The sequence below is a fragment of the Pleurodeles waltl genome, chromosome 8 (assembly GCF_031143425.1).
Source record: "Pleurodeles waltl isolate 20211129_DDA chromosome 8, aPleWal1.hap1.20221129, whole genome shotgun sequence".
NCBI classification, from domain to species: Eukaryota; Metazoa; Chordata; class Amphibia; order Caudata; family Salamandridae; genus Pleurodeles; species Pleurodeles waltl.
This window is the reverse complement of record NC_090447.1, coordinates 683,263,132-683,290,078: the sequence shown is the minus strand read 5'-3', so window position 1 is coordinate 683,290,078 and position 26,947 is coordinate 683,263,132. Positions and strand designations below refer to the sequence as shown.

The window sequence follows — 26,947 nt, the reverse complement described above, 5'->3', positions numbered from 1 at the left end:
ATAGAAAAAAACGCATTCGATCAAATGAGTCGACTTTGTAGAAATACTGGGTTCATTTATGGTTTGCAGTTTCTTTCTTCCCGGTTTCTTCGCTTTCTTTCTGAAGGAATTTTCTAGTGGATTGTGGCGATTAATCAAGACCTCTCATTTGCTGTGCACTTGTCCTTTTCAGTGGAGATTAGCATTATTCAGGACATTTTAACGATTTGGTCGACGGAAGGGCTAGGACCCAGGAGACACCTTTTCAAATTCGCATGGGCTTCTGTGATTCTACATAGAAGCATTCTGGAAGGAAACCCTCAGCGTATCGGCTATCGCAGGATTCTTGCAAAAGACAGATAATAAGGTTTTTCTTCTTGCAGCTTCCAGGATCTGGGGGAATTTTCACGCAGGGCAGAATTTATTTATTTGTTATTTATCTATTTCTTTATTTTACCAAACCTGCATGAAAAAGGCCGTGGGAATCCTGTTTCCCTTTTGCATCAAATCACCTATAGGCTGACCTCATGTTTACGGTATTACGTTCTACATCATTTTTAGATTGTTTTTATTTTTCACTCCGCATTTTATCTACATTTTCATTGGATCGAACAAGGCCCTAGGAGAAATAATGTGAGCTCGTTCGTCATTTGGTAAAACAAGTGTACCTATGGGATGTTTTGCATTCATGGTGAACTTGGAGATTGTAAATGCCCGTTTAGAAGCCGCTAGTAGAAAACACTGTCGCAGGAGTTAAGCGTGAAATTGCTGAAACAGGCATTTGTGATGACTGGCGACTGCCTTATCGTCTGATGTCAAGATTCGCGATTTTGGAAGATTTCGGTGGGTAAGTTGTTTTCCTTCTATCATCTGAGCTATTAGTAAACTCGTGAGGCTTTTAATTGAAATTGCTGCTCGTTATTCCTCCATTGTTTCCATGTGTTGAATGAAGCTGGTATTGGGAGCTGAGGCAAAAGACTGCAGTTGTTATGTCGAGAGAGGGCTTCTTGTGATGGATGCATCGAGCAATGGTTTTAGGAGGCACTGTTATTTTGCAAAGAGAGAAAAATACTAATATATATAGATATATATAGGGGATGAAACAGCCTGGTCTCTTACGAGCAACGTAAAGATCGCATTAATGGTTGAAGCTCAGAGAGCGAGCGGAATCCGAAGCCCTCAATGATATATGTTGGTTAGAATTAGGCAAGGTTCATTCATTGATGTGGAAATAATGGAATGCTATACCTCACTGCATCTCATCTCTTGGACTTAAATTGGCCCTCCACAGTACTGCAATTCAGCCTACATATGAGTAGTCAGATTGCTAGCTAGTACAGCATTTCTATTCAGCGTTTTATCATTCATTCCGTGCATCTCCTCCCCCTTCTCACAAACTGTAAATACAGCATTCTGAATGGAAACCCTAGTGTCGGCCTTCCTAGCCTGGTCAACAAGGTGCAGGATTTGTAGATAATCGGTGGCTGATCGTTTGGGAGTAGCAAGAAGGCAGTACCTTATTGGATGTCTCGTCAAGCACTTGTGTTAACGTGCCATCCTTAGCAACCAAGACGGCAAAATGGTGGCTAAAAAGATGTATTCTTATGCTAGTTTAATCGATTTAAATGCATTCCGTCTCGAGCGAGTTCACAGGTGGGGAGTGAGGGTGATTTGCATTTCAATATGGAACGCTTCCAAGTGCCTTATTTGTTAACAAGCAAATTTGGACAGACAGTATTGGTATCCAGCCTGAAACGCCTTTGAGAGTGGCTGTGCATTCCAAAAACTACACTGTCCATCCAAAATGTGTGGAAAAGGCTGCTTTAATGAAACAGTTGCACACTACAAGCATTAACCCTTTGGCACTAACCGTATAAACTAAATTAATACCTCACTATACAACAATGTACCCTCTGCATTCACTTTTACCAGCCTGAAAGTAACCACCCAACTACATACCCTCACCGGCTGCATCTAACTTCACTAATCCTCTGTATAACGCATCTGTTATTCAAAATCTTAACAGTCTAAGCCTTAAGCTTTGTGCTGAATGAACTACTGAACTATAAACTTTCCCAACCCACCCTTATTCCCTCCCTAAAAGTTGATTCACTCACCCCACAATGCTATCAACTTCTTTTTGATCCTAATATATCTGGTAAATTGCCCACTCTTTCAGCACCTGCCCATGAGCGACTCTGTATGTATTAACCATACAGCACAGATAATTACTACTGTAAAAACTCTTAAGCAATTTAACTTTGTCCACAGAACTCTACTAAATGGAAGGGGGCTGCAAACTTCCACCTGGCAGCCACAGTGCCACCTCCTGAAGAAAGAGAACCCTAACTTGCTGCTGTTTACATTTACTCCCTCTATCTGCTATGACCAATTGATGCCCACTCATTTCCTTGGACTTCACCACCTACCCAAAGAACCCAAGGGACAGATCTCCAAGGTTGACTGCCCCAAGCCTCCAATGGTAAACACATGGAAATCCAAAAACTACTCTGACCATTAAAACTGTGTGGAAAAGGTTTCTTTAATGACGTAGTTGTTCATTGCAGTCATGAACCCCATGGCACCTAATCATACAAACTAAATTGAAAACTCTCTCTGCATCAATGTAACCTGCCTCTTCAATTACCCCGTCCTTATGTAACCACCCAACCACTTATCAACTTAAACTGCAAGTGACTACACTAATCCCCTGCATATTTGATCTGTTATTGAACATTTGAACAATCTAAGCTGTGAACTTTGTGCTTAATAACCGGTGAACTACCCCATCCCACCATTTCTCCCCCCAAAAGCTTATTCACCCAGCCCACATTGCAATTAACCTTTTTTTGATTTTAAAAATGCTTTGCACTTAGAAAACTCTTTTTTATATGAGTTTGTCTGCCTCCCCAACACATGCCTCCACAGATGTCACCACCATATCTTCTCACCCAGAACCTTTGCTGTGGTCTCCCTAGGCTGCATCAAATAAAGGGTGTGAGAAAGGGCCTCTTTTGACATGGTTAGCTCCTCCCTTTTTGCCTGGAACATGATGTGGTTTTGATCTGTAAGTGTCCTGGCCCCCTACTAAAGAGGTTCCCATGGTCAGATTTCTTTCCCCAAAAACTGTAATGTGGTTGGCACTTCAGCCACCCTTGTAAGTCCCTCGTAAATGGTACCCCTGGTTCCTGGGGCATTTGTACTGAAGAGGCCCCCCCAGAGTTGTAGCACCAATAGAACCACTCTGAGAACCCCAACACCAGCTTTAAGCAAACTGCCATTTTAAGTGCATGACAATATGTACCCAAAGTAGCAAACTGGACATGGCACTCACCAAGAGTGTCATGTCCACTAACACTGCATGCAATATAGGCAAGTCACCCCTCTGGCAGGCCTTACAGCCCTCAGGCAGGGTGCACTATAATGCATGGAGGCCATATGTGTGCATGAGCAAATATGCCCTTACTGTGTCTTTGCAAATTCTTAGACATAGGAAGCGTACAGGGAAGCCATAGTAAATGCGCGTGCTGGATGCTGGTCATTATGAGTTCACCAGCTACATAAGGGCCTCTCTGAACCCTCTGTTGTTTGGTGTAAAACAACTCAGAATAATAAGCCCACACTGATGCCAGGGCAGGATTTATTATAAAATGTACCCAGAGGGCACCTTAGAGGTTCTCCCTGCAAAACCTAACAGCCCCGGCATGGTTACTGACTCATCATAACCAGCCTGCTACAACCAGACACAATTCTGGACTCCTGGGGTGAGAGCCTTTGCTCTCAGGAGCCCGAACACAAAGCATTTTTCTGGGCAGAGGAGTCACACCTCCTCCCCCAGGCAGACACCCCGCTCTGTAGGTCAGCTTCAAAGGCTTTGCCACTTCTTAAATCTGACTGCCGCCTCTGCTGCTAGCATCAGGAGGCAGCCCAGCAGTTTTACCCTCACTTTAGATAGGAAACTAGTGGGAAACTTAGCAAGACTAGGAGGAGTAGTCATCCTCAGCCTGCTCCACCCCTCCGGTGTGGCAGGCGCGGGAACCACTCCATTTAATTTTCCTCCATCTTGGATGGTAGGAAAAATAGCCAATCAGGGTCAAGGATATGTCCCCTCTCCACAGGAAGTGGTTACTTAGTGGGTGTAGCCACTCTAAGGTAGGTAGCTTAGGGGCCTAATGCCCCCTAAATGCAGTATTTAAATGGCATCCCCTGACCAAGAACTTTAGATTCTACTGACACAAGGAGACCAGGACAAAGAAGACCCAAGGCACAAGAATTGAAGCCTTACTGCACAAAGAAAAAGGTGCCAAGCCCTGCCTGTTGCTCCAAGGACTCGACCTTCGTCGCTGAGGTGGCACCTGGATACCTGAAGGACTCTACAAAAACCCAGAGCACCTCTAGCCTTCTAAAAATTGCCAAGACCTTCTCTCAGATTGAAGGTGTCACTCTCCTGCACCCTGCAGGCAAGGAACCCTTGAAGTCCGGTTGACTGACATGCTGGTGACCAGTCACCCAGCAGCCCAGCCAAAATCTGTACGGCAGCCCCAGAGGAAAAAGACCAATCACCATGCCAAGTTTTGTGGCACTAGGACTTTCCAGGGCTGTGGTGTACCAGTACCTGTGGTACTGGACCCCAACATTGGACACCCAGAAGCAGAGCCATTCCAGACTCCCAAAGGCACAGGAGCAAGCAACACTCAAGGGACTTCAGAGCACCTGAGATCCATCCCGTGAGTGGCCCTGCTGACCTGCAGTTCACCCTCAAAGCTGCCTGCCCCTGACCGCGAGGACTCCAAGACACACAATGCCTGGCTGACCTATCTGCGCTTCACACGGCTTCTCTGGCCCCTGCACTGATGAAACAGCTGTGCTTTAGAGGTCCACAAGCCTTTGCGACCTCCTCCCTCCAAGGGGACCCGGCTGACTTACCTTTAAGTCCATCTGTGAAGTGTTTTCCAAGTGGCCTCCTTCTCCTCTGTGTGCCAGCTCCAAGCCCTTCAGCCGCTGCTCCAGCTAGAGCGGGGATCCGCCCTAACGTCTCGGGCTGGACCATTAGAACTCTCCAAGACCTAAACCTAAAAACAGAAGCTGAGACTTGTGAGAACATTGCATGATTTTATGTGCATTTTTAAAGTTTCTCCCATTGACTCCTATGGTGTGTAATCACGCACAGACATGCAACATTTTCTAAACTTTGAAAAATCATAACTGAAAAAGTACTTACCATATATTGGTGATCTTGGTCTTAATTTTTTTATAATAATCTAATTTATTTTTGTAAATTGGTCTCGAGTTAATCTTCTGAGTGTGTATCCACATTTATTGTGACTATGAGTACAACAAATGCTTAGCAATTCTCCTGGATTAGCCTAACTGCTCGCCCACACTACCACAAAACCAGAGCATTAGGTGGTCTGCATTTTACCCCTGGATACCAAAGTGGGGTTGTTTGGACTCTCTGCATAGTGCACATCATTGTCATACTCTATATAGAGAGCCAGCCTCCTACAAATGATCAATATTAGAAGAGTGCACCACTCTGACTATTTCCTCCTCTGTGTAAAACATTTTTCCTCCCTATTCATATTTCCCCTTGCTTTATCACTAGCTGCCGGCCTATCTGTGCCATATTCTCCTGAGCTTGAGCTCCATCCTCCTGAAAGAAAGTAATGATGCCATAACCTCTTCAATTCTCACATGTCCTCTTCATTGCCTTTATGAACACTAAACCCTTTGACTTCACAAAGTCGTTCTTCCACAAGTGAATTACCAAAATGTCTGAACAGCCATTCATCTTAAACAGCATATCCAATAGTTGCAAAAAGTCCTCGTCTCATGCCATCTTTTCCAAACCACTTCACCCGGATCTGCCTCTCATCAAATCCCAGTCGCTTCCTGTACCGCCTCACTGCTGCCTGCCTCTCTGCCCAAATGATGAAAGAGTGGCCACCTAACCATATATGGGCTCTCAAGGAAGCAGGAACCAAATCTGCAAACAACCAGCAATACAACATTTAGCTGTTCTGTGGCAAAGGTACAACTTTGTGGCAAACGTCTCTTCTATAACTTTCCGAAAACCATCTACTCAGCTGCTTAATTCTCTCCCTAACCACCCCATTAATACTTTACCTCCTTGCTTTCTTTTCTGTCCCCTTCTGCTCCCCCTCTTTGGCTTCCTTACCCTGCCATTTTCTTACATTGATCCTTTTTGACACCCTGCACCTCTACAAGCACCTTTGTCCCCCATGTATCTTCCTTTTGTATAACTTCACCTCTGTACTGTCCTATGTCACATCTTCCACTACTCCCACACCTTTTGAAACCATTTCTGTTTTTGCCCCTATACATGTCTTCTTACCTGGCCTTATGGTTGGGGCCCGCACCAAAGCCTGTTATCACGCCAGCACCCCCCTCTTTAGTGCGTGAACCTCTTTCTTTTCTTCATTGATAATTTTCCTGAAAGACACTAATCTCTTCCACCATATTACTTTCGATGCTGGGTGATTGCCGATGCCCGAGATCTAGAGACCCAGTGATGTCCATTGCCTTGCTTTCACTACACACCAGATTACCCCCATGAACTATATAGTCCTGTCTTGGAATGTCAGGGGGATGCATACCATGTCCAAGAGATACAAGGTCTTCTCCTATCTAAATATGCAGGGGGTCAAATAGTGCTCCTGCAAGAAACACACCTCATATCCAAAGAGAGAGTATCTCTACACCGTAGATGTAGAGGGCAGGCCTATTACACTACTTACTCAGCCTACGCGAGAGGAGTCATGGTGTGGATATGCCTAGGAGTCCCTTTTCAACAAATGGGTCATCTGATTTGTTTGTGGTCACTGCCCACCTGAACTTCCGCTACATAGCTATAGGAACTATCTATGGCCTAAATGTAGACCGGGTGGCATTCTTTGTGGAACTCTTGAAGGCATAGGCCCCCACGTAGTGGGCTCCGTCATACTGGGGGGATTACAAATGTGTGGCAGACCCTATTCTTGATCAATCCCACCCCCCACTGAGAGACACTCCAACATCCAGACTGGTTTGCACGTTTTCTGATTGGCAGGCAGAATGGAGACTGGTAGACTCATGGCGAGCACATAATTCGGCAGAGCAGGATTATTCCTTTTTTCAGCTCTGCACGACCAGCCTGTGCACCTGGATGCGTTCTTGTTCACACCAGATGTACACAATACCGGTGCAAGCCATGGAGTACCTCTCCAGGGCTATATCTGACCGAACCCGTTATTGCTGCAACTTGGATGGGAGAGGATGTGACCCTGCATTCTGTCATGGAGATTAAAAACCAGACTCACTAGAAGACCCAGTCTTCTGGGACTCCGTGGGGACTGCCATTCAGAAATACTTCGAGAACAACACCTGCTTAGCGTCGTCCCCTCAGGTAGAGTGAGATGCTTTCAAGGCCGTGATCAGGGGTAGGTGCATAGCTAAATCTGCGGGAGTCCAGCAAACATCATTAACAAAAGTCCTGTCCTCTGAAGAGGCTCTGTGAGCAGTCAAACAGTGCAGACCTGGTCACCCAGAATTGTAGCCCGAGCTATTAGAGGCCAAAGAGAAGGTCGTGAAGCAGGTAGAAAGTTTTAACATTTTTTTTTATTGATTATGCTTTATTTAGCCATTACATACACAGTAACCAGCAATTTATTGCATAAATAAGCTAACATTATGATGTCCAATAACTCAGCCCCGAATTAATACCATCCACCCCCAGCCTGAATATAATTATCTTGCAAAGCAAAGAAAAAGAACAAAGTAAAGGATACATAGTTCCTTAAGTAGGATTTGTGGCCTCCGGATTCAACTAGTCCCCATACCCATTTTGCCCCTTAATCCATTTTGTCTAAGGAAACCAAATCTGTGCACCTCTCTTTCTAGCACTTCTCCCCTTGCAATTATATAGTGATGTTTCAATATTGTACATGCTGATAAACCGAGAGAACCATTATTGAATCACAGGTGAGTTGCTGTCCTTCCATACAGATGCAGTTAGGTGTCACACCACAGCTGTTGAGATAAACGTAAAAGGTATAGTTCTTAATTTTTTTAAAAAAAAGTAAAACTTTGGGCAAAAAACGTCTTTATGACATTACATCTGAGATTTAGGATAAGATGCAGCCCATTTATTCTTCTTAGACTCCAACGGACCTTTCTAAGTAATGGATCTAAATTTAACTTCTAGATGGTATCTACCTGCGCCGTAATCCTTTTTCAGAAGTACACAATGCTGTCTACCTTACAGTCGTCCATCATATCAACATTATCCGTGCAAATAATCTGAGCTTTTTCCTTGTTAAGATGATATCCTGATTTGACTCTAAGGGCCAGATGTAGCAAAGGGTTTGCGCCTCGCAAATGGCGAAAATCGCCGTTTGCGAGGCGCAAAAGCCTCTTTGCTATTCAGAAATGCATATTGCGAGTCGGGACCGACTCCCAATATGCATTTCAGAATCGCAAATAGGAAGGGGTGTTCCCTTCCTATTTGCGATTCGGAGTGGAATGCAATTCCATTTGCGACCACAATGGAGTCGCAGTTACCATCCACTTGAAGTGGATGGTAACCCACTTGCAAATTGGAAGGGGTCCCCATGGGACCCCTTCCACTTTGTGAATGGGCCCACAGATATTTTTTCAGGGCAGGGAGTGGTCCAAGCTACACTTAAAAAAAAAAAAAATGCTTTATTTAAAGCAGTCACAAACATGGAGGTCTGCTGACGACATCAGGCCTCCATGTTTGCGAGTGCCTAGACTCGCTATGGGGCCGCAATTTGCGACCCACCTCATGAATATTAATGAGGTGGGTCATTGCGACCCCATAGCGAGTCGCAGTCGGTGTCTGAGACACCGCACTGCATAACATTTTGCGAGTTGCATATAGCGAGTCGCTATGACTCGCTATTTGCAAGTCGCAAAATGTTTCTTTGCTACATCTGGCCCTAAATTCCTCTGCTAGTTTTTCCACCTGCGACAAGGCTGTCTGAGGATCTTTAGTAAGCAGCACAATATGTCTGCATAGGCTAATACTTTGTTTTCTTAACTTTTTACATTGACTATCTGTATCCACTGATAACTTGACATCTTTCTTATTAAAGGGTCAATATACAAGGCGCAGGATAGGAGAGCATGGACTGCCGAGTTCCATGTGTAATCCAAATCCTTGCTAATTCATGGCCCATGATTTGAAGTTGGGCATAAGGGTAGTGATATAATGCCTTCAGTATCCCCGGTCCGAACCTCTTAAACTCAAGAGCACTCCAGAGGTACCTCCAGGCCACTTGATCAAATGCCTTCTCAGTATTGAGAAGAATCATGGCTATGGGGGCCCACATAGTTGTAGTGACATCAAATAGAGTGATAGAACACCTAACGTGATATGCAGTACTCCGCCCCGGGATAAACCTGTGCTTCCAGGGTGAAATAAATCAGCCTATAATCCTCCCCATATGGGTAGCCAGAATTTTTGAATGAAGCTTGGTTTCCAAATTCATCAAAATATATTGGTCTATATGACCAACTTTTTCTGGTGGCTTCCTTTTTTCCCCAAAAACTGCAATGTTGGTTCCCTGGCAAGATCTTGGTGGGATTCTTTCCTATTGTCCCACACGAAACAGCTCCCCAAGATCATTAGGTAATTCAGTAAAAAAGGCTTTGTAAAATTCTAGGGGAATTTGACCTGGACCTGCAGCTTTCCCGGGAGCTAAACCCTTCAAAGCATTCTCTAACTTTTCCTTTGTTATAGGCGAGTCTAATACTTCAGATTCCTCACTGCCTAAAACGTCATGGACATCTGATTTCAGGAAATCATTTAGGAGCCCCTTGAGAAAATCCTCATCAGCCGTATATAACCTTGCGTAATATTCCTGAAAACGTTTAAAATACCCTCTAGAGAAGTAACCTCTCTACCTTCCTTCCCTTTGATTGAATTAATCATCCTGTTAACCTTGTGCTGCCAAATGGTAACAGCCAATAATCCACCAACCGATTCACTATATTCGTAAGCCTCTGATCTATGGGCCTGGAATTTTTCCACAAGCTTTCTTGAGTAATAGCTGTTGATCACAGTCTTTCTAATAGTGACCTTGTGCTGGATCTAGAGCCCATCTTGACCTGCCTGTATTAACCTCACATGATGTGCCTCCAGGTGAGCCAGGTCCTCATTTCATTCCCTAATATCCAGGTCTTGCTGACTCCGAGAATGCACAACAAAACTAATCGTCTCCCCTTGCGCTCCTGCCTTAAAAGAATCCCATACCACACCTCTAGAAGAAGTATGCCTGTTCATTTCCCAAAACTCTGCTATACATTTCATCATATGCTCTACATAATTCTCACTTAGCAAGAGTTTTCTATCACATGTCCACTTACTGGGGGACTTTACCGCGCCCAATCCTGTAAGGTTGTGATCTGAAAAAAATCACAGCAGTTTTTTTAACCCCTGAATTAGCCACCAACACAGAAGAAACCAGAAAATAATTCAAGCAAGCATATTTCCGATGTGAATGTGAGTAATATGTAAAAACAGCATCCAGGGTACTCTTTCTTCCCCGGATATCCATTAAGCCATGAGTTTCCTTAAGCTGATGTATCGCTCTAAACACCAGCGACTTTCAACCTTCGTACTTACTGACCTTGATCCCAGCCATATCAATGCTCCACATACTATCAAAGGTGTTGGCCATGCCACCAGCACGACTGTCAGCTCTTCCCTGACGTACTTTCATACAAATTGGAACCATAAACCGAGCAGACTGTAAATACAGCACTTAAAGCCTGTGCTTCAGTAATAGCCCAACAACCATATTTATCCACCAGCTTCTGCTTGACTACAACCAGATCTTTTTTTACCAATATTCCAAGCCCCCTCATCTGGTGGATACACTCTGAGTGGTGCAAGTTGCAAAAGAGTAACCCCTGATCTGCGGGAAACATCCCCAATCACAACACCAGAACAACGAAAGAAGAACAACGCTTTTGCTAACCACAACTTCGTTGTTCTGTGCCTTATGCGTGGTTAAGGCACAGAAGAAGGGAGTTGGCTTAATCGGTGGACACGATCAGGTAAATGGGGCTGGGTGGGGGTTGCAGTAGTTTTAGGGGCAGGGTGGGAGGTCGGGGTATATTTCATTTTTAGGGGTGGGGGGGTTGGGGTAGTTTAGGTTTTAGAGGGGTTGGAGGTCACAGTAGTTTTAGGGGTGTGGCGGGGGTCGCAGTAGTTTTAGGGGCAGGGGTGGGGGTGTCGGTAATTTTAGTTTTTAGGGGTGAGGGTGGGGGGTCAGGGTAGTTTAGGTTTTAGGGGGTCGCGCTAGGTTTGGGGGCGGGTGGTGGGTTACTGTAGTTTTAGGGGCGTGGGTGGGGGGACAGGGTATTTTTCGTTTTTAGGGGCAGGGAGGGGGGTCGGGTAGTTTAGGTTTTACTGGGGGGGGTTGCTGTAGTTTAAGGGGCGGGGTGGGAGGGTCAGGGTATTTTTAGTTTTTAGGGGTGGGGGTCGGGGTAGTTTAGGTTTTAGGGGGGTTGCGGTAGTTTTAGGGGTGGGGTGGCGGGTAGCTTTTAGTTTTAGGAGTGGTGGTGGGTGGTCGGGATGTTTTTAGGGTTCGAATGGTGGGTCGTGGTAGTTTTGGTTTTAGCGGGGTGGGGGTTGTAGTTTTAGGGGCAGCGGTGGGGGGGCACAATAGTTTTAGGGGCGGGGTGGGCTGTCAGGGTATTTTTAGTTTTTAATGGCGGGGTTGGGGTAGTTTAGGTTTGAGGGGCGGTGGGGGGTCACAGTAGTTTTAGGGGCGGGATGGGTGGTTGGGGTAGTTTAGGTTTTAGGGGGCTTGGGGAGTCGTGGTAGTTTTAGGGGCTGGGGTGGGGGGTTGCTGTAGTTTTAGGGGGCGGGGATGGGGGGTTAGGGTATTTTTAGTTTTTAGGGGAGGGGATCGGGGTAGTTTAGGTTTTAGGGGGCCTGGGTGTCGGTGTCGTTTTAGGGGCGGGTAGGGTATTTTTCGTTTTTAGGGCCAGGGGTGGGGGTAGTTTAGGTTTTAGGGGGGTCGCAGTAGTTTTAGGGGCAGGGATGGGGGTTAGGGTATTTTTAGTTTTTAGGGGTGGGGATTGGGGTTGTTTAGGTTTTAGGGGGTATGGGGGGTCGCTGTTGTTTTAGGGGGGTGGGATGGTCGGGGTATTTTTAGTTTTTAGGGACAGGGGTGGGGGGTCAGGGTAGTTTTAGGGGCGGGGATGGGGGTTAAGGTTTTTTTAGTTTTTAGGGGCGGGGATTGGGGCTGTTTAGGTTTTAGGGGGCCTGGGGGGTCGCTGTCGTTTTAGGGAGGGGGTGGGAGGGTCGGTGTATTTTTAATTTTTAGGGGGGTGGAAGGTCGCGGTAGTTTTAGGGTCGGGGTAGTTTAAGTTTTAGGGATGGGGTCGGGATAATGGTAGAATTGTTATTAGGGGTTGAGGTACGATTGTTTTAGGGGTGGGGTGTTCGGGTGGGGGGAGTTGCATGCTGGAGCCACGCTTACCGTTCAACGCATGCCTTTACCAGGAATGCCTTTACAACGAAAAATCATTGTAAAGGCATTTGTGGTAACAGTGTGGTCATTGTTCCGACTGCGTTGTTTACGCATGCGTGGTTCCAGCATTAGTGGTTCCGACTCCTATTCGTGATCTGCTGCAGCTCCCTCTTTGACAAGGGTATGTGAGTCTCCTGTTTACAAATTATGTCTGGCCCTCTAGTTTTCAATATTTTACCCACTTTCAACCTTATAGAGCTCTCCTTCAATCCTCAAACATTGACAGAACATATCACAAATTTATCCCAATACCATACTGAGTGACTCTAAATAAATAACAGCTGTCACCTTGCATTCTCATTGAGTTGATCATTATCAAATCCCATCTTAGCATGCTCCTCTTTAATCGTTTTTACTCTCCTCACTACCCCAATCCCCTGTGCCCCAAACCCACCCCACATGCCCTCCATCTCCCAAACCTTCCCCCGTGAGAGTCAACCAGTCCAGCCATGGCCTGCTAACGATGTTTGAGCTCCACTTGTCTATCCTGCCCAAGCCAACGTAACTATAAACTATCATCAGTTCATACAACAAAATCTAGTTCTGCTACCCCCCACCCAAAACATAACCTAAAAGGAAAAAGAAACCCCAACATCCAAAATCACACTGCCGAATAAAGGAACAAACCCCATCCCCACACCACCCAAAAAAAAGCTTTAATCCTTATAGGACTTTTTTTACTATTAACCCAAAATCAGATACATTTCAAAATCAGTCACCCAGCCCCTGCCAAACCATCATATTCAGCCCCACAGCACGGCAATTAAATAATCACTAGTCAGGCAAACCTCCAAAATCTAACTAATTCTTGCCTTCCAAATATTTTTTGGCCTTAATCTCAGAGGTAAATACCTGTGTCTTATTATCCCAGACAACCTTTAACTTCAGTGGATTAATCAGAAAAGCTTGAGCCCCTTTATCTTTAAATGGCTTGATTAGTTGTCTAAGATACTACCTTCGCTCCACTGTTACGTGGCATAAGTCGGGCCTAACAAAGAATGTACTTCCATCCACAGCACACTTTTTATCTGGACGCCTTCTCATAAATTGCCTGATGGAGTAAGTAATTCCAGAAATACTCCAATATGGCTCTGGGTTACACCTGGGCCTGAGTTTTCTCCTTCAGAAGCAACAGGGTCCAGTGGGCCCTCTGATTCTCGCAGGCCCAGTCCCAACTATGGAGTTCTAGGAAGGCCCTATGAAAACAAATCCATCAGGAAAGAACTTACATCCTCTTCCTCTTTCCTTTAGGCACCCAAAGAACCCACACGTTATGCTGCCACTGTTCTTTTTCCTGATCCTCAAACTTCCATTGGATATCCGCTAATGGGGCCTCATGTGCCTCAGTGAGCCCTTTAGCTACTGCCACATCGCTTTCCAGAGCTGTAGTCCTTAGCTCCAAATTAGTCGTTCTGCTGATAATTGTGGAACACATCTTTGCTACTTTACAGACAGAACTCTGGAATTTTCGGGTCGCTAGTTGAGCTCTCTGATTAGCAGTGTGCATCTTTTCCCTGTGAGTCACCATAGTCTGGTTAATCAGTTCCAGGGTAGGCGGGTTGTGGTGGAGGGGACCCCTGAATCAGGGGCGGCACACCATGAGCATAATCCCACTTCAGAGCTTGTCCAGCCCCCTGCCTGCCAACCTTCCAATCAATCAATCAATGTATTTGTAGAGCGCACTCCCCACCCGTAAGGGTCTCAAGGCGCTGAAGGGAGGGGGGGTGATGCTACTGCTCGAATAGCCAGGTTTTGAGGTCTTCGGTCTGTCGTAGGGGCAAAGGAAGGGTGTTCCAGGTCTTGGCAGTGGGTTGGGAGAAGGATCTGCCTCCGGTGGTCATTCTTCGGATGCGGGGGACGGTGCGAGAACGAGGTTGGTTGAGCGGAGTTGGCAGGGTGTAGAAGGTGAGTTGTCTGTTTAGGTAGTCTGGACCGGTGTTGTGGAGCGCCTCCCCCAAGTTTTGTGGGCTTTAAGTGAATTCAGCAGCTCTTTGGTTCCTATTGAGCAGCTTAACTCAGTGCAGTCTGATTCTCCTGAATCCTTTGACTCTAAATCTGAGTCATCCTCTGACCACTCTGTTCCATCAGACAACAAAAAGAAACATTCTGCAGCTTTTGGATCCTGCCTATTTGTCTTAGAGGGGCTGTTTCACTTTGAACCTGGTGTTGTTGCAGTAAATCCTTTCTAGTCAAGCTGGACTGCATGGGCCTGCATCATGGCACCTTCTTCTGTGCATGGTGATAGGACATCTAGGCACCCCCCATCCCCGCCTGGTCTGACCAACACACCATTTCTACTTAGAGCACCTCCCACTTTTGGCCCTCTATATCTTCTGCACTACCCAATACATCAACAGTCTCAGAAATAGTATGGGGGTTATCACATAGAACCCTTAAACTGGGTGCAGCCACCTCCATCACTTCCGAAAGTCCAGGCGACCCTGTGGTATCATCACAAACTTCACTGGCCTCTTCTTGCAGCCCGACCTCCACCAGGCCACTTGTAGGTCTCACCTCTATTTTTACCCAAGGCTCAGCAGTTAGACTGCCCTCCTCAGCTGGCCACCGCAGAAAATCCACAATTAGTGAAGGTGACATTCTTCAGCAGGGATGTTCTGATTGCCCCTGGGGTTTTTTCCCCATCGCTCTTAAATCAGCCTGCCCCTGCCTCTGCCCGGTCTTGAAGCAGACACACCCATTTGTCCAGCTGACCTCCCCGCCCTCAACTTTGCAGCCTGAGCACCCATGGACACTTTTTCCTCCCGCACCTCCCGGCGGGCACCTTGGGAAACATTCATCCTGACATGTAATCCAAGGTTAGTAAGTTTAGCAGGCAATCCCCAGATGCAACCACGCACAAAGAAGACGCAAAAAGCCGGCAACTTGATCAGTCTTTCCCTGTATCTCCCAGCAGACGCCGGCAGTGAAGGGCATGCTCCATGCTGACTATAAGGGAGAGCTCTGCTCAGCCACCTCCCATGGCTGCCATCTTGCTTCTGCTTCCTCAGAGCAGGTTGAAAGGTTAAGATGCTTTGATTACAGAAATGATACAGTGCAAGCGCATGTGGAAAGCAACCACACTTGCTCCTTACTAGCATGGCTTGTGAACCTGGTGAAATAGGGTTCTGTTATCATTGAACTCAACTCATATCAGGGAGCCAAAGAATACCGTTAGGCAGATATTATATAAATGCTATTCTACTTTTTACCGCAGTGCCACTGACCAACCACTTGCTGAAATCAAGGCCTTTCTAACACCCTTAACTCTACCAGAACTCCCCACTGAGGTGGCTAATGAACTGGGGGGTGAAATTACAGATCTGGAAATGTGAGCAGCCGTAAAATCCATGGCTGGAATAAAACCCTCGGATTCCATGCTGGATTCTACTCTGCATATGCAGAGAATTTGGCCCCAAAATTAGTTGATCTATAAATGACAGCTAGAGACGAGGGATCCCCTGCCATCCTCCACATCGGAACGCCTTGGTCGTCGTGCCCCTACTGAAACCGGGAAAATCCGCCCAGGATAAAAAGCATACCAGCCAATATCGATGTTAAATACATACTACATCCATAGCAGGATCCTGGCCATCCATCATATCTATCACATGCCTACACTTATACACCCAGCCCATGCAGGATTTATCCGTGGCCACATAACGTCACTTAATCTTCACTGGCTTCTCACATTGTTGGAGGATGATACTTACCATTGAGCGGAGATGGGCAATTTCACTGTCAATATAGAGAAGGCCTTTGATAGCCTAGAATGGCCTTTCCTACTGTTAGACCTGACAGCCTTAGGGTGGTCACCCGCAACTTTTTTCCTGCCTCCCTCCACTTTTTGACTCTGTTTTTGCTCGCGCGTGTTTGACGGAGGAGGCGGCAGCAGTCACCAGCACAGGGGGCAGGAGCCCTTTAAATTGAAGCTCTCGCGGGACGCGCGTTTGAAGGAGGAGGCGGCAGCAGTCACCAGCACAGGAGCCCTTTAAATTGAAGCTCTCGCCTCGCAGGACGCGCGTTTGAAGGAGGAGGTGGCAGCAGTCACCGACACAGGGGGCAGGAGCCCTTTAAATTGAATCTCGCGCTCCCACCTCACGGGAGGCGCGTTTGAAGGAGGAGGTGGCAGCAGTCAGTGGCACAGGGGGCAGGAGCCCTTTAAATTGAATCTCGCGCTCCCCCCTGACGTCTTCTCTGCAATCACTGGTTTGGGCACCTAAGCCTTAACAGGTACTTTTGAATACCCTTCTTTCTTGATTTTTTTGAAGCAGTGCTTTAATTTTGCCTCTTTGACCTCGTAAAACAGCCCCTTAGCACTGTGGGAGGTTACTTTTTCTTTCTTTTTGTCTTATTTTTGCTATAGACACATAGCATTTTTTATTCTACTCAGCCTCATTACCTCTATCAGAGAGGAACACTGTATGTTTAGCATAACTATTTTTCTTTTTTTGGTAGGGTAAATAACTAGTAAGTATGGGTAAAAGGAAGCAATCTAGCTTAAAAGATATTACCTCAGAGAAAGATCACTCAACAATATTAAAATTTATTTCAGGAGCTATGGGGGCAATTGATAAACAAATTATTAATGTTGAGGAAAGGATCTTAATTCAATCTTCGGACCTTCCCCATTCCCCCCACCACAAAAATTGACTAATTTTTCGGTAACTGGACCTCAAATTAGAGGTAAGAATGAATGTTTTCAGTATATAACTGATTTCATTAGACGACGCCGACCATCCACCCCCTCCTAAACCCAAATTAGTTAGTAAGGAAAAGCCCCCAGTCAAGAGCCACTTGATAAGATCAGACGAGGTAATCCAGGACCCCCACTCACTGAATCTACTCTACATGCACATACTCTCTGCGAGAATTCAAACCATGGTCATAGGAATGTACAACCCATAGTGAATACGGAAATTAATCCCTTAGAGACTATTAACTCTTTGGAACATCTAGTCAGGCCCCTTTTCGACCAAATGATTGAACGTTTAACACGATTGGAGGAAAACGTGGAGACTGGTTAATTTAATGAAGGCTCAGTTTGCACGTGTAAGCGCAACAGCCGTCACTACCCAACATTGTGACGAATTAGGCTCAAACAGTAACCCCTCACCAGTGCATAAACAGCGACCACATACGCATCACCCCTCCCAAAGACACATAGATTTATGCCCTCCATCAGTTAGTATCAGCAATTCCCCATACCAAAAAGCCCGGCTAAACAGAGGGGAAACATTGACCAGCCTGAAACTCCCTAGAGATTCTTCTTTAACATCAAGAGACACATTAGATCTGCCACCAGCCGCAACTCCCTATGTGATAGTCCTGGCAAATGTCCCCACTCTCTCTGGGGACCATAGGGAATCATGGACAGCGTTGAGGAATAAATCCTTGAATTGGATTGGAACCTGCATGAAATCTGGCATGACAGAAGTTCTCTTTGAGGATATTAAAATGGTTTGGATGGTACAATGTGTGGGAAAGAACCAGAAGTCATTTAGGGGTGACTGCGTGGTACTCTCCTTTAAATCTCCGAAACTGGTCGAAGACATTCTGAGCCACTTAAGCCTGCGGCTGATTACAGACTATGGCACAATATTGTTGCCTCTGGGTTTCTTCTATATGCACAACATTGACCAGGTTCGTCCTGGTTTTAATTTCGACAAACAAACAACTAGGTCGGAAAGATATTATTCGATCCCAACCAAAAATAGAATTCATGCCCTCTCTTTGAAAGGTGTCGATTGACTACCATTTGACCAGGAAATGGGCGGGCCTACGACCACTACGCTAATCCCAGTTTCCGATCCATTACCGAGTGGGCATGGTTTGGTGGAGAGCAATGAAGATGGACAGATGGATATGGATGTTGAACCGAGTCAAATTGCTAATAATGTAGTGCCAATAAGTGGATTTTCTATCCAGTCAAAAGACATAGGGGGTCCTTCTGACCCTGGCGGCCGGTGGCCGCCAGGGCCACCGACCACGGGAGCACCGCCAACAGGCTGGCGGTGCTCCCACGAGCATTCTGACCGCGGCGGTTCAGCCGCGGTCAGAAGCGGCAAGTCGGCGGGCTCCCGCCGACTTACCGCTGCTCGGGGGAATCCTTCATGGCGGCGGAGCGCGCTCCGCCGCCATGAGGATTCTGACCCCCCCTACCGCCATCCTGTTTATGGCGGGAAAGCCGCCATGAACAGGATGGCGGTAGGGGGGGTCGCGGGGCCCCCGTAAGAGGGCCCCGCAAAGTATTTCAGTGTCTGCCTTGCAGACACTGAAATACGCGACGGGTGCCACTGCACCCGTCGCACCTTCCCACTCCGCCGGCTCGATTACGAGCCGGCATCCTCGTGGGAAGGGAGTTTTTCCCTGGGCTGGCGGGCGGTCTTTTGGAGACCGCCCGCCAGCCCAGGGAAAAACTCATAATACCCTCTGCGGTCTTCTGACCGCGGAGCGGTATAATGGGGGCGGAATTCTGGCGGGCGGCCTCCGCCGCCCGCCAGAATCAGAATCACCCCCATAGTAACTAAACAGTCTCCCATGGGGCAAGGGACTAAAACTGGGGGAGAGGATTACCTATTTCTATTTTGGAATGTGGCAGGTCTGCGCTCGAAAAGTAAGAATGAAGACTGGTTAGAATATATTCGATCCTTTCACTGGGTGAGTTTACAAGAAACGTGGTCCGTGGACCCTATCCACATAAATGGTTTTAGGACACTTCACACCCCCGCCGTTCCTTTCTCACGGGGCAGGGCAAAAGGTGGGCTGTGTACTTTCATCTCCAACAAGTTCAACTTAATTAAGGATGTAAGACTAATCTCCAACTCATTTTATCAACTGATCTCATGTAAATTAAGAATCATTGCACAAATGGTGATTATTAACTTTTACAATAATGTTCCTCAACAAAGTTTTTTTTCTGTTCTCAAACTGTTGCAGGAAGACCTGGATCGAGTATGTAACTCAGCGCATAATGAGACTTTTATTGTGTGTGTGGGGGGGGGGTTTAATACACATTTGTGTCCTCAATCCGTGGAAAAATCTTGTCTTTTTGGCACGGCTGGAGATGATGACTCATACCATTTTATACATAATCATTATGGTAACTTGCTGAACGAAACGTTAAAATTTGATCTCCTTCTGCGCAATAGTTTAAATCATTGTAAACCACAGTTAAAACCCACATTCAATGGCAGACATGCTAACACAATAATTGATTTTATATTACTATCTAATAATTTTACTACTTACGTGTCTGAATATAAAATTCAAGATGTTTTGTTTAGCGATCACTATCCTCAAAGTTTAAGCATTGTATTCCCCCAAGCCAATATTAAACACAAGGAACCAATGAAGAAGGTAGAGAATATAGAATTGGGAACAAGAAATGGTTACACTATTCGCTGGTCACAGCTTGAGCCTATGCAGTTCATGAAACAATTAATGAGCAAACTTTCTAAAGAGTTCGAAACTTGTCTTTCAGACAATATTTGCCCACAAGCCTGTATTAACGCTTTTATTGCAATAACTACTGAAATTAAAAACTCTCTTACAGTTAGCTTTGGCAAATCTAGACTTTGTGTAGGCAAAAGATGGTTTGATAGTGAATGTACTCAAGCCTACAAAAATCTTAAACAGTCCTTACACAGACAAAACTCCGATAGACATGACATCAGCCTTCGGAGGAAGGAGTATAAAAAGGCCATAAGAAGAAGAAAACAGAATTAAAAAAATGAGGCTTGGCATTCTCTTCATGAAGCACGCCTTAGGAATGACAACGTTAAATTTTGGAAAATTGTAAACTCTCCTCTTCTGTGTGATGGAACATTACCATCAATTGAAATAGCCATTACTGAAGAGGATTGGGTTTCTTTTTTCTCTAGTATATACTCCGCTAAAGATCTGTTCTTGGAACGGAACTCTCTGAGACCAGTTCCTCAATCTATTTCTCCACCATTTAGCCTCAAGGAGGTTATAGAGGCAATTAACGCTAGCAAAAGCAGGAAAGCGCCGGGCCCAGATGTAGTCCCAATTGATATTTATAAGTCTAATGTTTCACTTTGGGGCCCACTATTAACTCAAGTTTTACGTGCCTGCTGTGCCACAGTCTTCATACCGACCTGGGCTGAGTCCATCATTGTTCCCATCTTCAAAAAGGTCGTCAAAATCCTGCATGCTACCGCTCAATCTCTTTGCTTGACACCCTTGCAAAGATTGCTGGACGAATTGTTTTAAATAGACTACGAGTTTGGACGGAGGAAAATAATATTCTTTGGGACTTGCAATATGGCTTTAGAGCTGGTATAGGGACCATGGAGCAGGCCCTGAACTTAGACATTATACTCGGTAAATACATGAGGGCTAAGGCCGGAGCCTTATATTTAGTGTTTGTCGATCTGACTTCAGCATTTGACTGCGTGGTCCATAGTAAATAATGGCCTATTTTATTGGACATGGGGGTAGACCTAACTATTGTTCATTTTATTAGGGAACTATATGCTGGAACTAAAGCCAAGGTGCGTTACGGGCTTCAGGGTGAATGCACCTTGGCCTTCCCTATGGAACGGGGGGTACGACAAGGTTGCGTACTAGCACCACTACTGTTTGCCTTATATATTACTAAATTAGAGGGGGTATTATCTGATGCTTGCAGTGACCTCCCACAAGTTGGTTCTCGAAAGATTCCAGCACTTCTGTACGCGGACGATGCCGTTCTGATGGCCCGCACCCCAGTAGCATTGCAGAGGCTACTCACAACCTTTGATAAGCATATGGAAGCTTTAGGTCTCAGAATTAACCATTCTAAAACCTTTTCGATGACATGTGGTAGAAATTCCATTAAGAAACCCCAGATTATGCTAAAAGGTACGAAACTAGACGTTATAGGAACTTTTTCATACTTAGGCATCACGTTCGATAATGAAGGGACATGGTCACAAGCCATAAAGTCAAGGAAGCTGTCATTCACTAAAACTATCATGGCTGTAAAAAACTTTTGGAAAAAGGTCGGTAGAGCAACTCCTAAGGATATGATGACATTGTACAATGCAAAATGTGTTTCTCTTGCATTGTACGGGGCAGGATTCTGGGGATATAGGAACTGCAACAACTTACAGCTAGTTGAAAACGATTTTTTAAAGTTTATCTTAAGCGCTCCAAAATCTACCACTACACTGGCATGCCATATGGAATAGGGGGTATCATACCTCATAGATTTAATTTGTATCCAACCAATCTTATTATGGCATAAGGTATGGACTTCTGATTCCGCTAGGCTGAATAGGGCCGTCATAGAAGATGCATTATCTTACCCGCTGAAAATTCCATGGCTAAATTATATAAAGATTTTTTTTACAGAGCTGGGCTATCCTGAGTTATATTTCACTCCGGTAAAACTGGAAACAGTTTCCAGGAAAGAACTGAGAAAAATGTGTCTTACTCACCTGGCTGATTTAAGATGGGCCACTGAGGCAAAGAAACCCAGCGTAATGAGGAATTTCATGTTGCAACAAATAGATGGCATGGAACCATATTTGACTAATGTACTGAACCCAAGGCATCGGTTTGTCCTTACGCGTCTAAGATTAGAAATTTTTCATCGCCTTGTTAGCTTCCCATGTATTAATGATTGGACCCCTGTCTTGGTAAAATGTCCCTGTGACTTAGGGGGTCATTCTGAGTTTGGCGGGCGGCAGTTGCCGCCCGCCAAACTTCCCCCGTCGAAAGACCGCGGGGGCCATTTCGACTTTCCCGCTGGGCCGGCAGGCGACCGCCAAAAGAGCGTCCGCCGGCCCAGCGGGACATGCCCTGCAACATTGAAGCCGGCTCCGAATGGAGCCGGCGGTGTTGCAGGGGTGCGACGGGTGCAGTTGCACCTGTCGCGATTTTTGAAAATCCTGCTGGGGCCCTGTTAGGGGGCCCTTGCACTGCCCATGCCAGTGGCATGGGCAGTGCAGGGGCCCCCAGGGGCCCCACGACACCCGTTCCCGCCATCCTGTTTCTGGCGGTGAAAACCGCCAGAAACAGGCTGGCGGGAAGGGGGTCGGAATCCCCATGGCGGCGCTGCAAGCAGCGCCGCCATGGAGGATTCTCCCAGCCGGGGGAAATCCGGCGGGAAACCGCCGGACCCGGCTGGCCGACCGCCGCTTTACAGCCGCGGTTGGAATAGCAAAGGAAGCACCGCCAGCCTGTTGGCGGTGCTTCCGTGGTCGTCGACCCTGGCGGTCGATGACCGCCAGGGTCAGAATGACCCCCTTAGTGTCTGAGCAAAGTACAATACACATTCTCTTTTTTTGTAAATTCTATGCAGACCTAAGGAAAGCATTTGTGATTCCATTCTTAAAATCAATGCATTTTAAACAATTTCACCCTGATTTTAATTACCTTCTGTCTTTACCATCAATTGTGATTTGCAATGGAATAGTTTTATTTTTGTGTGCAGTGATGAAGGCTAGACCATACTATCAAATTACCTAGATAGGGTTTTCATATTTGCATACATTTTAAACGTATTTTATTAATGACAATAGCCTCTGTTTTAAAACATACTCTTATACTGATTTTTCTTGTCATGTTTTTGAACTGTGGCTTTTATGTGAATTTACTTAATTTCTTGTAACATAACCTTGCTATACGGTCCTTTTAGATACGGTTTGACTTACTGTTTTTATACTATTCTAAATATTGAGTGATGTTTTTAATATGAATTATCTGCTTTTATGATTGTTTTATTCAATCGAATAAAGTATTTTTGATGATGATGATGATGATGACTCTGTTTTTGCTGGTTTTAGGACTCTGCGCACTTTACCACTACTATCCAGTGCTAAAGTGCATATACTCTCTCCTTTAAAACATGGTGACATTGGCTCATACCCAATTGGCATATTTAATTTAAGTCCCTAGTAAAGTGCACTGCATGTGCCCAGGGCCTCTAAATTAAATGCGTCTAGCGGGCCTGCAACACTGATTGTGCCACCCACATAAATAGCCCCTTAACCATGTCTCAGGCTTGCTGTTACAAGGTCTGTGTGTGCAGTTTCATGCCACTTCGACTTGGTATTTAAAAGTACTTGCCAAGCCTTAACCTCCCCTTTTTTTACATATAAGTCACCCCTAAGGTAGGCCCTATGTAACCTATGGGGCAGGGTGCTGTGTAGATAAAAAGCAGGACATATACCTATGTGTTTTATATGTCCTGGTAGTTGAAAACTCCTAAATTTGTTTTCCACTGCTGTGAGGCCTGCTCCTTTTATAGACAAACATTAGGGCTACCCTCGTGTACTGTTTGAATGGTTGATTCTGACCAGAAAGGAGTAGACATGTCATATTTAGTATGGCCAGAATGGTAATACAAAATCCTGCTGCCTGGTGAGGTTGAATTTTATGTTACTATTTTAGAAATGCTACTTTTAGAAAGAGGGCATTTCTCTGCACTTAAACGCCTTCTGTGCCCTTCAGCCTGTTTCCAATCCACATCTGGGCTGGGCTGGCTGACAGCTCCCTTGTGCATTTCACCCAGACAACCACAAACACAGGATGCTCAGTCACACCCGCACACATCTGCATACTGGGACATCCTGGGCTGGATGAGTGGAGGGCCTGACACTTACATTTCAAGGGACAGTGGCCTGCCCTCACACAATGGACTGCCAAACCCCCTACTAGGACCCTGGCAGACGGGGTTGTACTGAAATGGGACCTTGTGCACTTCAAAACCACTCTTTGAAGTCTCCCCCACTTCAAAGGCACTTTTGGGTATATGAACTGGGTCCCTGGTCCTACCAATTTAGACACTTCGTGGGTAAGACACTCTGCACCAGAACCTGCAACCTGCCAAGAGAAGCTACCTGGCTGCCCAAAGGACTCACCTGGACTGCTTTGCTGTAAAGGACTGCTGCTTTGCTGTTGTCCTTCTGCCTTGCTGGCCTCTGGCTCTGCTGAGAAGTGCTCTCCAAGGGCTTGGACTGAGCTTGACTCCTGTTCCTGGAAGTCTCAGGGCTAAAAATACTTTATCTCTGCAAAGAAACTCATAGTGTGGCAGAAATCGACGCACTGCCTGCCAGAATCGACGCACAGCCTGCTTAGCGGTGAAAGAATCACTGCATCGCCGAACCGGAACAACGCAGTCTGGCTCCCTGAGTGGAGATCGATGCTGGGCCAGCATTGCGACCGAAGCTTTGACACACAGCCCACCGCAACGACGCATCGCTGAGCCAGAACGACGCAGCCCGACTTCCTGTGGGAGGAATCGACGCAGCGCCTGCAGCGTGACAGAAACTCCAACGCATCATCCACCTGATCGATGCAGCACCTGTGACTTCATCCTGCACGCCCAGGATTTCCAAACATCGTCCCTGGATGTCAAAAGACCCTACATCGCAAAGAGGATTCAAGCCTGCACGTTGGAATTTGACTAAAAGCCCTTGCCATGTGGAAAAGAATCGATACATCGTCTGTGTGCACCTGGAAATCCAACGCACACCTACCTTTCTCCCTGCATCTCCTCTCCTGCGGTCTTCGTGCGTGTAATTTTGACGCAAACCAGGTACTTTGTGCTTGTAAGAGGCAAGTGTTGCTTTTAAAGACTAAAGATTCTTCTTATCATTACAAAAGTGATATTTCAACCTGTGATTATCAAAATTTGATGGTTTTGACTTTAATTTATTCAGATAAATATCTCATATTTTTCTAAAACTGTGTGGTGTATTTTTGTGGTGTTTTCACAGTGTTATTGCATGATTTATTGCACAGATACTTTACACATTGCCTCTTAAGTTAAGCCGGACTGCTCAGTGCCAAGCTACCAGAGGGTGGGCACAGGATAATTTGGATTGTGTATTACTTACCCTGACTAGGATTGTGGTCTCTACTTGGACAAGAGTGTATACCTCTGCCAACTAGAGACCCCATTTTTAACATTGGTGATCAGTGGTGAGAATAGGACTTGTATTTGTGCAGTAATATACAATAGCTATCTGTACACCTCCTACCCACAGTTAAGGGTCAACTTGATTTTTTCTCTTTTTCTGCAATTTCGTTTATGCTTGACATTTTAACTTAATCCTCAAACAACATGTCTCTGGCTGGGTCTCAAGTAGGAGCTGGAGAGTTCGGCCTAGCCAAGCTGGAGATGTACACTGTCAGCCAGCTGAAAGGGTTCTGCAAGGGGATGAGAGTACCTATCCGGGGTGCCTCCAGGAAGGAGGAGTACCAAAAGGCGCTGAGGGCCTGGGAAGAAGCCTGTTCACAAGAAAATGTTGAGGTGGAGGAGCCAGAGGATGGCCCCTCAGAGGATTTGCCACCAGCAGTGGGGATGTTATGCCTGGAATTATGCCCCCTGGTAAACCAGGGAGCAGTGTCTCTAGCCATGACCTGACCGCAGAAGAAAGGAGGGAGGAGATAGAATTTCAAATGGCAAGGTTAAACATGGAGGCAGAGGAAAGGAAAGCTCAGAGAGAGAGGCAGAGGAGAGGAGAGCTGAGGCTGCAGCTGAGAGAGCTTTGGCTGAAAAGAAACTTCTTCTGGTTCATGAACTGAGTCTCAAAGAGCTGGACCTCAAGTCTAGGCAGTCTGAGTCCAGCAGCGATGGTGGCCGCATACATGCATGACTTGCTGGAGACAAGAAGGTTCACATACCCAAAAATGTGGTGCCAAGTTATGTGGTGGGAGATGACATTGATAAGTGGTTGTCTGCTTATGAAGTTGACCTAGGGCTCATGGGGCTCCTGAAGAGCAATGGGGGCAGGCTCACATTGGACCCAAGGATCAGAACACATACTCACCCATGAAAACCACTTTACTTACTAAGTTTGGGCTGACCCCTGAGAAGTACCGTCAGAGGTTCAGGGACAGCACCAAGCTCTCCACACAAACTTGGGTAGACATTTTTGATTTTTCCAGTAAGGCACTGAATGAATGGGTGCGGGGCAGTAAAGTAGATGACTATGTGGGGTTGTATAATTTGATCCTGAGAGAGCATATGCTCAGTATTTGCTTTACAGAGTTGCGCCAGCACCTAGTTGACAGTAAGTTGACTGACCCTAGGAAGCTTTCTGAAGAGGCGGACCTCTGGGTTACAACCAGAGTGTCCAAAAAGGTTTCTGGGGGGGACAACCACAAAGGTGGTCAGAGTTCCCACCTGAAGAAAGAGGGGGGAGAAAAACTTATAAACGAGTTCTCAAAAGGCCCCCACCACAATTCCCAAGGGGGTGGTGGTAACCAGTCCCAGCCTGAGTCTGAGAAGAGGCCAGGGTTCTTTGATAAGAAGAAAGGGAAGTTTGTACCCAAATGCTTAGAGTGCACCAAGCATGGCCACTTCAAGGGCGATTTCAAGTGTCCCATGCGGGCACAGCCCCCCACCGGAGGGCAGACACCTGGGTTGGCTAGCGTAGCGCTCGGGAAGGAGG

General features: G+C 46.1%; 1 protein-coding gene across 1 annotated transcript in view; it reads left to right on the top strand.

Annotated features, from left to right (window-relative positions):
- The first annotated feature begins 788 nt into the window (after window positions 1–788).
- LOC138249549 (interleukin-1 receptor accessory protein-like) overlaps window positions 789–26,947 on the top strand; it is a 2,044,856-nt gene continuing 2,018,697 nt past the window's right edge. Inside the window, exon 1 of the mRNA XM_069203498.1 lies at window positions 789–826. The gene's annotated coding sequence lies outside the window, so the exon portion shown is untranslated. The remainder of the gene's footprint in view (window positions 827–26,947) is intronic.